The sequence below is a fragment of the Puntigrus tetrazona genome, chromosome 22 (assembly GCF_018831695.1).
Source record: "Puntigrus tetrazona isolate hp1 chromosome 22, ASM1883169v1, whole genome shotgun sequence".
Classification (NCBI taxonomy): domain Eukaryota; kingdom Metazoa; phylum Chordata; class Actinopteri; order Cypriniformes; family Cyprinidae; genus Puntigrus; species Puntigrus tetrazona.
This window is the reverse complement of record NC_056720.1, coordinates 12,232,461-12,243,066: the sequence shown is the minus strand read 5'-3', so window position 1 is coordinate 12,243,066 and position 10,606 is coordinate 12,232,461. Positions and strand designations below refer to the sequence as shown.

General features: G+C 37.8%; 1 pseudogene; it reads left to right on the top strand.

The window, feature by feature from the left end:
• Positions 1-1,329: 1,329 nt before the first annotated feature.
• On the top strand, positions 1,330-7,953 carry LOC122327081 (annotated as a pseudogene).
• The last annotated feature ends 2,653 nt before the right edge of the window (positions 7,954-10,606 follow it).

Below are 10,606 nucleotides of genomic sequence, written 5' to 3'. Positions count from 1 at the left end.
TTTCAGAGACCCTAAAGAAGGACACACCCCCTTCTCCACAGAACTCAGTTCTACAAATGTCTTAATCTTTTCCATAATATAAGTGATTACTGTGAAATTGAGACAAATTTACCAATCGCACTGAGACCTTTCAAATGAGACCAAACATGAAAGTGAAGATCAATAGGTTCACAAGACACGTGACATATAATGCCTTATTCTTAATGAACCTTAATCCAACTCTTTTGGGCAGAAGGAGGGGAAGCAAGAAGAGCAGAGATAAAGAGGGTGTCATAAAGCAACAGGGAGAGATGACAAAAAACAGGGGTGTTGTTTACTTGTTTAAGTCTTTTTTTTCCTTTGGATATCCCTTCTGAGATTAGTCTTATTGCATTAAAGGTTTTTGATTTCGCTTACAACTTCCAGAAACCACTGTCAATAAACAGACATCAATAAACAGACAACTGTTTGGGAAAAGAAGAGAAATACTACACCATGATAAACATTCCCCTGTAGCAACTATTTTGAGATTGGTAACAGGCATCAAATTTGAAATGAGCTCATTTTGTATAAATCGAGTCAAAATCAATGACTCTTTCATAAAAATAGTATTTGCCTCACTTGTATACATTTTCTTTAAATGTTATAGATAGATAGATAGATAGATAGATAGATAGATAGATAGATAGATAGATAGATAGATAGATAGATAGATAGATAGATAGATAGATAGATAGATAGATAGATAGATAGATAGATAGATTTCCTATCCAGAAAAAAGTCACCACCTGGATTTAACTAAGGAAATAGGTGCTATGATCTGTGGTTACTCCATTTGGTCAAGCCTAGATTTGGTAACATTCTGTCCTCAAAGAAAGAATATACTGAATGACCAGCTTATTCCATTAATGGCATGGGTATTCTCCAAGCTAACACTGAAAGCATTCATCAGGCTCATTGTATAAGAATGGTTCAGGCAGCATGGGACATCATTTTCACAAATGGATTGTCCACCATAGAGTCCAGATCATGTTAAGAATCTCTGAGATGTATGTTAGTGTTATACTGTATATACACTGTAACATATGTACATAAGCACAAAACTTTAAAATATGAAAGGCGTTAACTTAACTTTTACCCTTTATGAACATGTACAAAAACTGACACTGAACATTGTTCTAGAGAATGACATGACAGGCTAGGGTAACCTAACTTAATTGATATGTTCAGACAAGTTGACCGACCAAAAGGCCATGGCTTATGTACTTTTTGACTTACATTTAAAGACATTGGTTAATATTTAATAAAAAAATAATAGTTAGTCAGCAAGATAGTACTATAAAAGATCTGATGCTCTAAAGAGTTCTTCACAAACCACCAGCCATGAGAGCTGTTGTGCTTGCCCTGACTGTGGCCCTTGTGGGTAAGTAAAATTTTAATTTGAACTTAAGATCTTCATATTTCTGTTTTTCAAGATTTTTCTTTACAGAAAGTACATCTTGAAAAATTATTGAAAACTTATTTTAAAAGCATATTTTCTCATTTGTTTTTTTAGCATGTCAACAGATCAACCTTGGTAAGCAATATCTTTTAGCATAATATTACTTGTATTTTTTAAACAAATAATTTACAACTACTGCATTCTTGCTTAAACCATTTTTAGTTCCGGAGTTTGCCCTCGATAAGACCTATGTATACAAGTATGAAGCTCTGCTCTTGGGTGGTCTTCCTCAAGAAGGTTTGGCCAGAGCAGGTATAAAAGTCAGCAGCAAGGTTCACCTCAGTGCTGTGTCAGAGAACACCTTTCTGATAAAGGTAATGACTATTAATAAGAGTATGAATTGCATAATGTCTATACTAAATGACAACAACATCACAAAAAAATTTACCAATGCCCTACAAAAAGCGCCAATGCCTTAATTAAAGTGAATATTTTTCCTTACAGCTGACAGATCCTCTACTCCACGAGTATGCTGGCATTTGGCCCAAAGATCAATTTGTTCCTGCCACTAAGCTCACTACAGCACTGGCTGCTCAGCTTCAGATTCCCATCAAGTTTGAGTATGCCAATGGTGTGGTTGGAAAGGTATTTGCCCCAGCAGGAGTTTCCCCTACAGTCATGAACTTGCACAGAGGTATCCTCAACATCCTTCAGCTCAACCTCAAGAAGACCCAAAACATCTATGAGCTGCAAGAGGTGACAAAGTGATGCTATTACAGGTTTAAGGCATTATCTGTGCCTTTTTGAGCTCTGCATCTCATTTATACTTCTCCTTCAAGGCTGGAGCTCAGGGAGTGTGCAGGACTCACTATGTCATCAATGAGGATCCAAAGGCCAACCACATCACTGTCACCAAGTCTAAGGATCTGAGTCACTGCCAGGAGAGAATCATAAAGGATGTTGGTTTGGCATACACTGAGAGGTGTGCTGAATGCACAGAGGTAATGAAGAAGCTTGGAAAGAACCTAAATATTTACTCAATTAAAATACAAAAGGTCAAATTGTCACATACCATTCCCTCAACAGAGGGTCAAGAGTCTGATTGAAACTGCAACATACAATTACATCATGAAACCAGCTGCCACCGGTGTACTGATCGCTGAGGCAACAGTTGAGGAAGTCCATCAGTTTTCACCCTTAAATGAGATTCATGGAGCTGCAATGATGGAAGCAAAGTATGAGAGATCAGCTATGAGATTTTTATTAGAAATGTGAAATATCAACAATATTCCCAACACATTGCATTAAGTTTAAAATGAAAAGTTACATTCAGAAATAATTATTTCTTTCAGACAAACCTTGACTTTTGTTGAAAATGAGAAGACCCCAGTCACTCCAATCAAAGCCGATTACTTGGCCCGTGGATCCCTGCAGTATGAGTTTGCAACTGAGATTCTTCAGACTCCAATTCATTTGATGAAGATCAGTGATGCACCAGCCCAGGTATTACTTTAACAATCTCGTAATCAAACCCTTTGAACCACACTGAAGACATCAACTAAGATTAGCTCTTATTCTCTTCTAGATTACCGAGGTCCTAAAGCATCTTGTTGCAAATAATGTTGCCATGGTCCATGATGATGCTCCCCTTAAGTTTGTTCAGCTCATCCAGCTCCTGCGTGTTTCCACCCTAGAGAACATTGAGGCTATCTGGGCTCAGTTCAAGGACAAACCAGCTTACAGGTACAATTTGTCAGCAACAAAATTAATAGTAATTTTATTATTGTTATTATTATGGATATATTTTAAACAATGACTCTGGTAGGCGATGGCTCCTGGATGCTCTTCCTTCTGTTGGCACACCTGTCATTATAAAATTCATCAAGGAGAAGTTCCTGGCTGGTGAACTTACCCTTCCAGAGTTCATTCAGGCTCTTGTGGTTGCTCTGCAAATGGTCACTGCTGATTCGGAAACCATCCAGTTGACTGCTGTGGGTATACCTAATTATACTCCAAATGTTCTTTAAGTATTGCCCAATTTAAATTAATATATAATAATTTTAATTAATATATGTATGTATAATATACATATTTTTTTAATCTTGCTGAACAGAGTTTGGCTATGCATGAGAAAATTGCCAAGATCCCAGCTCTCCGTGAAGTTGTCATGCTTGGATATGGTTCCATGATTGCCAGGCACTGTGCTGAAGTTTCTACTTGCTCTGCTGAGCTTCTCAGGGTAAAAACCTCAAGCCTTACGTTTCTACCAGTCACTTACTAGTTAATATTTGTCTGACTGTATGTGCATCAATCTCCTCAGCCCATCCATGATATTGCTGCAGAAGCAACTTCCAAGAATGACATTCCTGAAATCACTCTGGCTTTGAAAGTTCTGGGCAATGCTGGTCACCCTGCTAGTCTTAAACCCATCATGAAGCTCCTGCCTGGACTGAGAACTGCAGCTAATTCTCTGCCCCTTAGGGTTCAGGTTGATGCTATCTTGTCCCTGAGGAACATTGCTAAGAAAGAGCCCAAACTTGTAAGTGTCAGACTAAAAAAAAGAAAGATGAAGCAGATTCTTTCCAGTTATCAACTATCCATATTTCCTGCCTCAGGTTCAGCCAGTGGCCTTGCAGCTTGCATTGGACAGGGCTCTCCATCCAGAAGTGCGCATGGTTGCTTGTATTGTGTTGTTTGAGACCAAGCCATCAGTGGCTCTTGTTTCCAGTTTTGCTGGTGCTTTGAAGTTTGAGACTAACATGCATGTTGCAAGCTTCGCCTATTCCCACATCAAGTCTTTGACCAGAATCACTGCTCCTGATATGGCAGCTGTGTAAGAAAAACAAATCTCTTGTCATATATTTTCTTTCATCACATAAGCACAAGTCAGAGATAATCATGGTTGTCCATTTCAGTGCTGGTGCAGCTAATGTTGCCGTCAAGCTTATGAGCCGCAAGCTGGATAGACTTAGCTTCCGTTTCAGCAGAGCAATTCAGCTGGACTTCTATCATAGTAAGTCTAACAGTTATGTCCTGAGTGTTTTGAAAAATATTTCCTGACACTAAAAATTGAATAACTGCATTTTATCTCTGTTCCTGTTCAGCTCCTCTTATGGTTGGAGCTGCTGGCAGTGCCTACATGATCAATGATGCTGCCACAGTCTTGCCCAGAGCTGTTGTAGCTAAAGCACGTGCGTACCTAGCTGGAGCTGCTGCGGATGTTCTTGAGGTCAGTCAAGCAAGATTTTTTTTTATTATTTTATTTTTATTTGAATAATGGTGTCAAATGTTTTCAGTCTTCACACAATTGATCTTCTCAAACAGATTGGTGTGAGAACTGAGGGAATCCAGGAAGCTCTTCTGCAATCTCCTGCTGCCGATGAAAGTGTTGACCATATCACAAAGATTAAGCGCACCGTGAGAGCAGTAAGTTTCCATATACAATGTATTGAATAATTTTTCCTTTTAAGTAATATATTGTAAATATGATTATTTATTGCAATATGTATACATTTTCTGTTTTAACCTTTCAAGCTTGCGAATTGGAAGGCCTTACCAACCAATCAGCCATTGGCTTCAGCCTACATCAGATTATTTGGTCAAGAAGTAGGTTTTGTCAACGTTGACAAGACCATCATTGAAGAAGCTATACCGGTATTGTTCTGTAGATTATTTCTCCCTTCTCATTACCATATCTTCATATCTGTTTGAGATTTATTTCATTAAAAAATCTCACAAAAAAATGCATTTTCTCATAAACACTATCCCCAGATTGTGACTGGACCCAAACCACGTGAACTGTTGAAGGCGGCTCTTAAAGCATTGCAGGAAGGAGTTGCTTTGCAGTATGCCAAACCACTGCTTGCAGCTGAAGTGCGTCGTATCTTGCCAACAGCAGTTGGTGTACCCATGGAGCTTAGTTTGTATACTGCTGCTGTTGCTGCTGCAAGTGTCAGTGGTACGTTTTTTTTGGGTTTTTTTTTAGATTTTTTATATCTTTTCTTCTGATATGAGGGGGTCAGCACTAGGGTTGATGTTCCATTCATCCTTCTAGTTCAGGCCACCATTACACCTCCCCTTCCTGAGCAGATTGAGACCATGACTCTTGAGCAGCTGAAGAAGACTGATATTCAACTCCAAGCTGAAGCTAGACCAAGGTATACTTTTACAGCTACATTCACAGAGATGAGATATAACGCACACAGCAGTTGCTTGACAAACAATCTCTCTTATTCTTATTTCAGTGTTGCTCTCCAGACCTTTGCTGTGATGGGAGTAAACACTGCCTTGATCCAAGCTGCTGTTATGGCAAGAGGAAAGATTCGTACAATTGCACCTGGTAAAGTGGCTGCAAGAGCAGACATTCTCAAGGGCAACTACAAGGTTGAGGCTCTGCCTGTTGAGCTTCCTGAACATATTGCTGATGCAAGGTAATGTAATCTTAGTGTTGTCTGTGAAAAAAAAAGTTGTTTGTTGTAACAGCTAAAAGAGTGTTGAACTATTTTTTACTTTTCTCATTCCAACAGCTTTGAGACTGTTGCTGTGGTCAGAAACATTGAAGATCCTACTGCTGAAAGAACCGTTCCCTTGGTACCTGAGATATCCGTGCAAAACTCTCAGGCATCTTATGCTGGTGATTTGGTAAGCTTTAAATAAATATTTGAAACATGCTAACATATACTTCAAGCTGCATAGTGGAAAGTCTTGAAATTTTTTTTTCTTCACCAGTCTTCTGAGAATTCAGCTGAGGCTACTGTAAGAGCACCTGCTCCATTCCACCAGACTCTCTGTGCTGCTGTCCCATACATTGAAATCAAGGGATGCGTTGAGGTGCACTCTCACAATGCTGCTTTTATCAGAAATGCTCCTCTGTACTACATACTTGGACAACACTCAGCCCGTGCTGCAGTGTCAAGAGGTATACTTACAGAAATTGTTGCATTCATGAAACTTAAAGATTTTCAAACACAATGATAATCAAGGTCCATTGTTTTGGCTGTAGCTGAAGGTCCTGCTGTTGAAAAACTGGAGCTTGAAGTTCAAGTTGGTCCTAGAGCTGCTGAGAGGCTTCTTAAGCAAATCAGTCTCATTGATGAGGACTCTCCAGAAGGAAAGGCTTTCCTGTTGAAACTGAAGGAAATCCTGGAGACTGAAGATAAAAACAGACCCGTCTCTTCTGAAAGCAAAAGCAGCAGCAGCAGCCATAGCAGCAGCAGCAGCAGTTCAAGCTCCTCCATGTCTAGCTCTCGCATGTCTAGGGTGAGGACAATGAATGTCATGTATTGCTTAAGTAGCCAATGTATTTTTAATAAGCATGTATATTAATTCACACTGAATCATTTTGTTTGAATTTTCAGACTGCCACCATCATTGAGCCTTTCAGGAAATTCCACAAAGATCGAGTAACTACTTAAAATAATATAACTACTTAAACAATATAGTTGCTTTAGATGATCAGATACATGTGTTCATAACGCTACTTTGCTTGCAGTACTTGGCAACCCATGGAGCCTCAAAGGCAGTTAGCAGTGGAAGTTCTGGATCTAGCTTTGAGCGTATCCAGAAACAGGTGAATCAGTGGAATTTGTTTAATCATAACAACCAAATGTTTTAAATTAAAATATGATATTAAATAAATATATGGCTTATTCTTACAGGCCAAATTCCTTGGAAATACAGTTCCACCTGTTTTTGCTGTCATTGCCCGTGCTGTGAGAGTTGACCACAAACTGCTGGGCTACCAACTTGCTGCTTACTTTGACAGACCAACTGCAAGAGTTCAACTTGTTGTTTCTTCCCTCGCTGAAAATGACAACCAGAAGATCTGTGTTGATGGTGCTCTGCTGAGCAAGCACAAAGTGACTGTAAGACTGAAAGTCTTTAAAAAAAATTGTGAATACGTTTTTCTGAGGTCATAGTAATCATAAATCTGTTTGTCAGGCCAAGTTTGCTTGGGGTCCAGAGTGCCAGCAGTATGCAATCACTGCTAAAGCTGAGGCTGGTGTACTGGGTGAATTCCCTGCTGCACGTTTAGAGCTGGAATGGGAGAGACTGCCCATTATTGTCACCACCTATGCTAAAAAGTAATGTTTATCAGCACAGAACAACAATTGTATAAAGTAGAAAAGGACATTGATTTAATTATTATTATTATCTGTGTATCTCATCCCATTTAGAATGTCCAAACACATCTCTATGGCGGCTTACCAGGCGGGATTTAGACTCGAAAGAGCAACAAACAGTGAGAAAGAGATTGAACTTACTGCAGCCTTGCCAACTCAGAGGTCCTTGAATGTCATTGCCAGGATTCCAGAGGTAAAATAGTTTTCCTTTCTTAAACCTTTATTAAACCTCATAAAAATTTTAAAGGAAAACACAATTTATTCATTTACCCTGTGCTGTTCTAGATGACAATGTCAAGAATGGGTATTCCTCTCCCCTTCACCGTTCCGATCAATCAAGATGGATCTCTTTCCTTTCATATTGATGAGGACGTTCTCTCCTGGGTCGAGAAGCATATCAGGGAAGAATAAGGAATAAATATAACATTTTACATTAAGAAGAAAACTCTGTTAATGTATATTTAATTGTTTTTTGCCAGTTTAATTAAAAAAATTACCCGTTGTCATGTACAGTATGTAATATAATGCCATCCAATACTAATAAATATCTTGCAAGTGAAAATGCTTGATCGCCTTTTATTTTACAATAACAATACAATAATAAGTAATAGGTAAAACCAGTGTTGGGGAAATGCGATTACTTCAATTTTTTTCTGAAGCAACAAGTAAAAAGTAAATTTACACATTTGAATTCCTTTTTCAAAAGTAATGCAAACTACTTTTGGTCTGCAATAAAACATTTTAAAGTACTGTATTAAATATAGTCTTGCAAATGCTTGCAAAAAAAACACCAGGTAAAACTTTTATTATTGTTATTAAACATTGCTGTCACAAATCTGCAAGGTTCTGCCACCACCCAATCACAGTTACTCACTAGCTACACCTGCAACTCATTAGCAAGTTCATCAAGAGCTCTATATAAGCACACACCACAGTTCAGTTGTATGCATGAAGTGGGTTCTTGCCTTTGTGCTTATGAAGTATTGGTGAATGACTTACTGCTTATGTTTCTCCTTAAGTCTCAGTTGTCTCCAGTGTCTCTGTAAGTGTCCTCTGTGGTTGTGGTGTGTACTCCAAGTTGTATTCTTTCACCTACGTATCACATTATAGAGGCTGTGTCTGTTCCCCGAATTAGAAGACGTCCAAACCAAATTAAGTGATATTTCAGATTATCTTTTGTGAACTCCATATAGCTAAAAACCATAAACTCTGCACCTTGATACAAGTATGGAGGAACCATAACTTCCACTACAAAAGAACGCTTTGTAAGTAATCTTCCAGATTTCTCAATTCCTTAGTGCAACACTGCAGAAAAAAATGTACGTAACAAACTATATAACTTTTTCTCTAGCACTTTAGATAAATTAGCTCCTTTACAATTAAGAACAATGAATGAAAACTATCCGACTCTGTGGTATGAGCACACTCGCACCCTAAAGAAAGCAGTCTGGAAAAAGGAACGCGGCTGGAGAAAAACAATACTAGAAGTATTTTGTATAGCCAAAGGCTCATGTCATTCTTGGGTTTTAACAAACATTTATTCGGACATGAGTCTGTAGTATGTCTTGTATATTCTAGTCTAGCCTCCCTTTTATGTCCCAATGCTATCACAAAAGGAAATAAAACTTAAATTAACCCTCTGAAATTGGTGTTTACACAATAATAATAATAAAAAACCAAAAATACATACAAATGGATAAAGTACACATTTAACACATAAGAAAATACACTTAATTTTCTAATTATACATTAACACATGGTCAGGTAACTTACACATGTTCACATATATGGCAAAGCAATTAACACGATAAACACATACATTATTGGCATTACATTAATTCTAACTCAAGAGGAATAAACTTGGAGGGTTACAGTTTCTTCTTAAACAAAAAAAACAAAGTGCATATTATGAATTGAAATATATGAGAGTTGACTCTGAGGGCAGCTACACGTCAACAAGTAATATTTTCCAAGATTACAGCAGTAATTACTTTATGAACTATTTTACTTCAACGATCGATACTATCAGAGATAAAAAAAAGTAAAAAAAACATGCAGCCGTCAGCTACAGTATCACATCAGATAGTGCACTCTAGATCCCCTGAGGAAAAATTCCACTTGTTCTCTATTATAGGAGAGGAAGAATTGTACAACCTTTTTTAAATCATCTAAATCAACATGTATGCTAGACCCTATTCTATATAAACTATTAAAAGAGTTGCTTCCAGAAGTCATAGATCCTATTTTTGACTATTAATTCATCATTGTCATTAGGATATGTCCCCAAAACGTTCAAGTTGGCTGTTGTTAGGCCTCTCGTTAATAAAAACACATCTTGACCCCAAAGACTGGTCAATTACAGACCATTCTCGAATCTCCTTTTTCTGTTAAAGATACTAGAAGAGGTAGTTTCCTCACAACTATATTCCTTCTTAGAGAAAATTGGTATCTGTGAGGATTTCCAATCAGGATTTAGACTGTACTGTGTACTGAGTACTGCTCTCATTAGGCCTGCTTCTGACTGTAGTTATATCTTGTTATTAGTGCTAATGGATCTCAGTGCTGCATTTGACACAATCGACCAAAACATTCTTTTGAATAGACTAGAAAACTTTGTTGGCATTACTCAAAGTACCTTGGTTCACATTGGATTTATCGGACTACCATCAGTTTGTAGCAGTAAATGAGGATGTATCATATCATTCACAATTGAAATATTGAGTACCTCAAGGCTCAGTGCTAGGGCCATTACTTTTCACACTTTACATGTTACCTCTGGGATATATTTTCAGGAGACATGGTGTTAGCTTTCACTGCTAAACTGATGATACTCAGCTCTATATTTCTTTGCGTCCGGTAATACACACCAAATTGAGAAACTAACAGAATGTATAGTTGAAATTTGCTTGATGAGTAACTTCTTAGTGCTAAATTCTGAAAAAAAGAGGTGCTAATTATTGAACCTAAAACCCCCAAACATATTAACTTAAACCACTATCTAACACTTGATGGCAACTCAGATTCTTAACCTAGATTACACATAACACAATAATACGCTTTTATT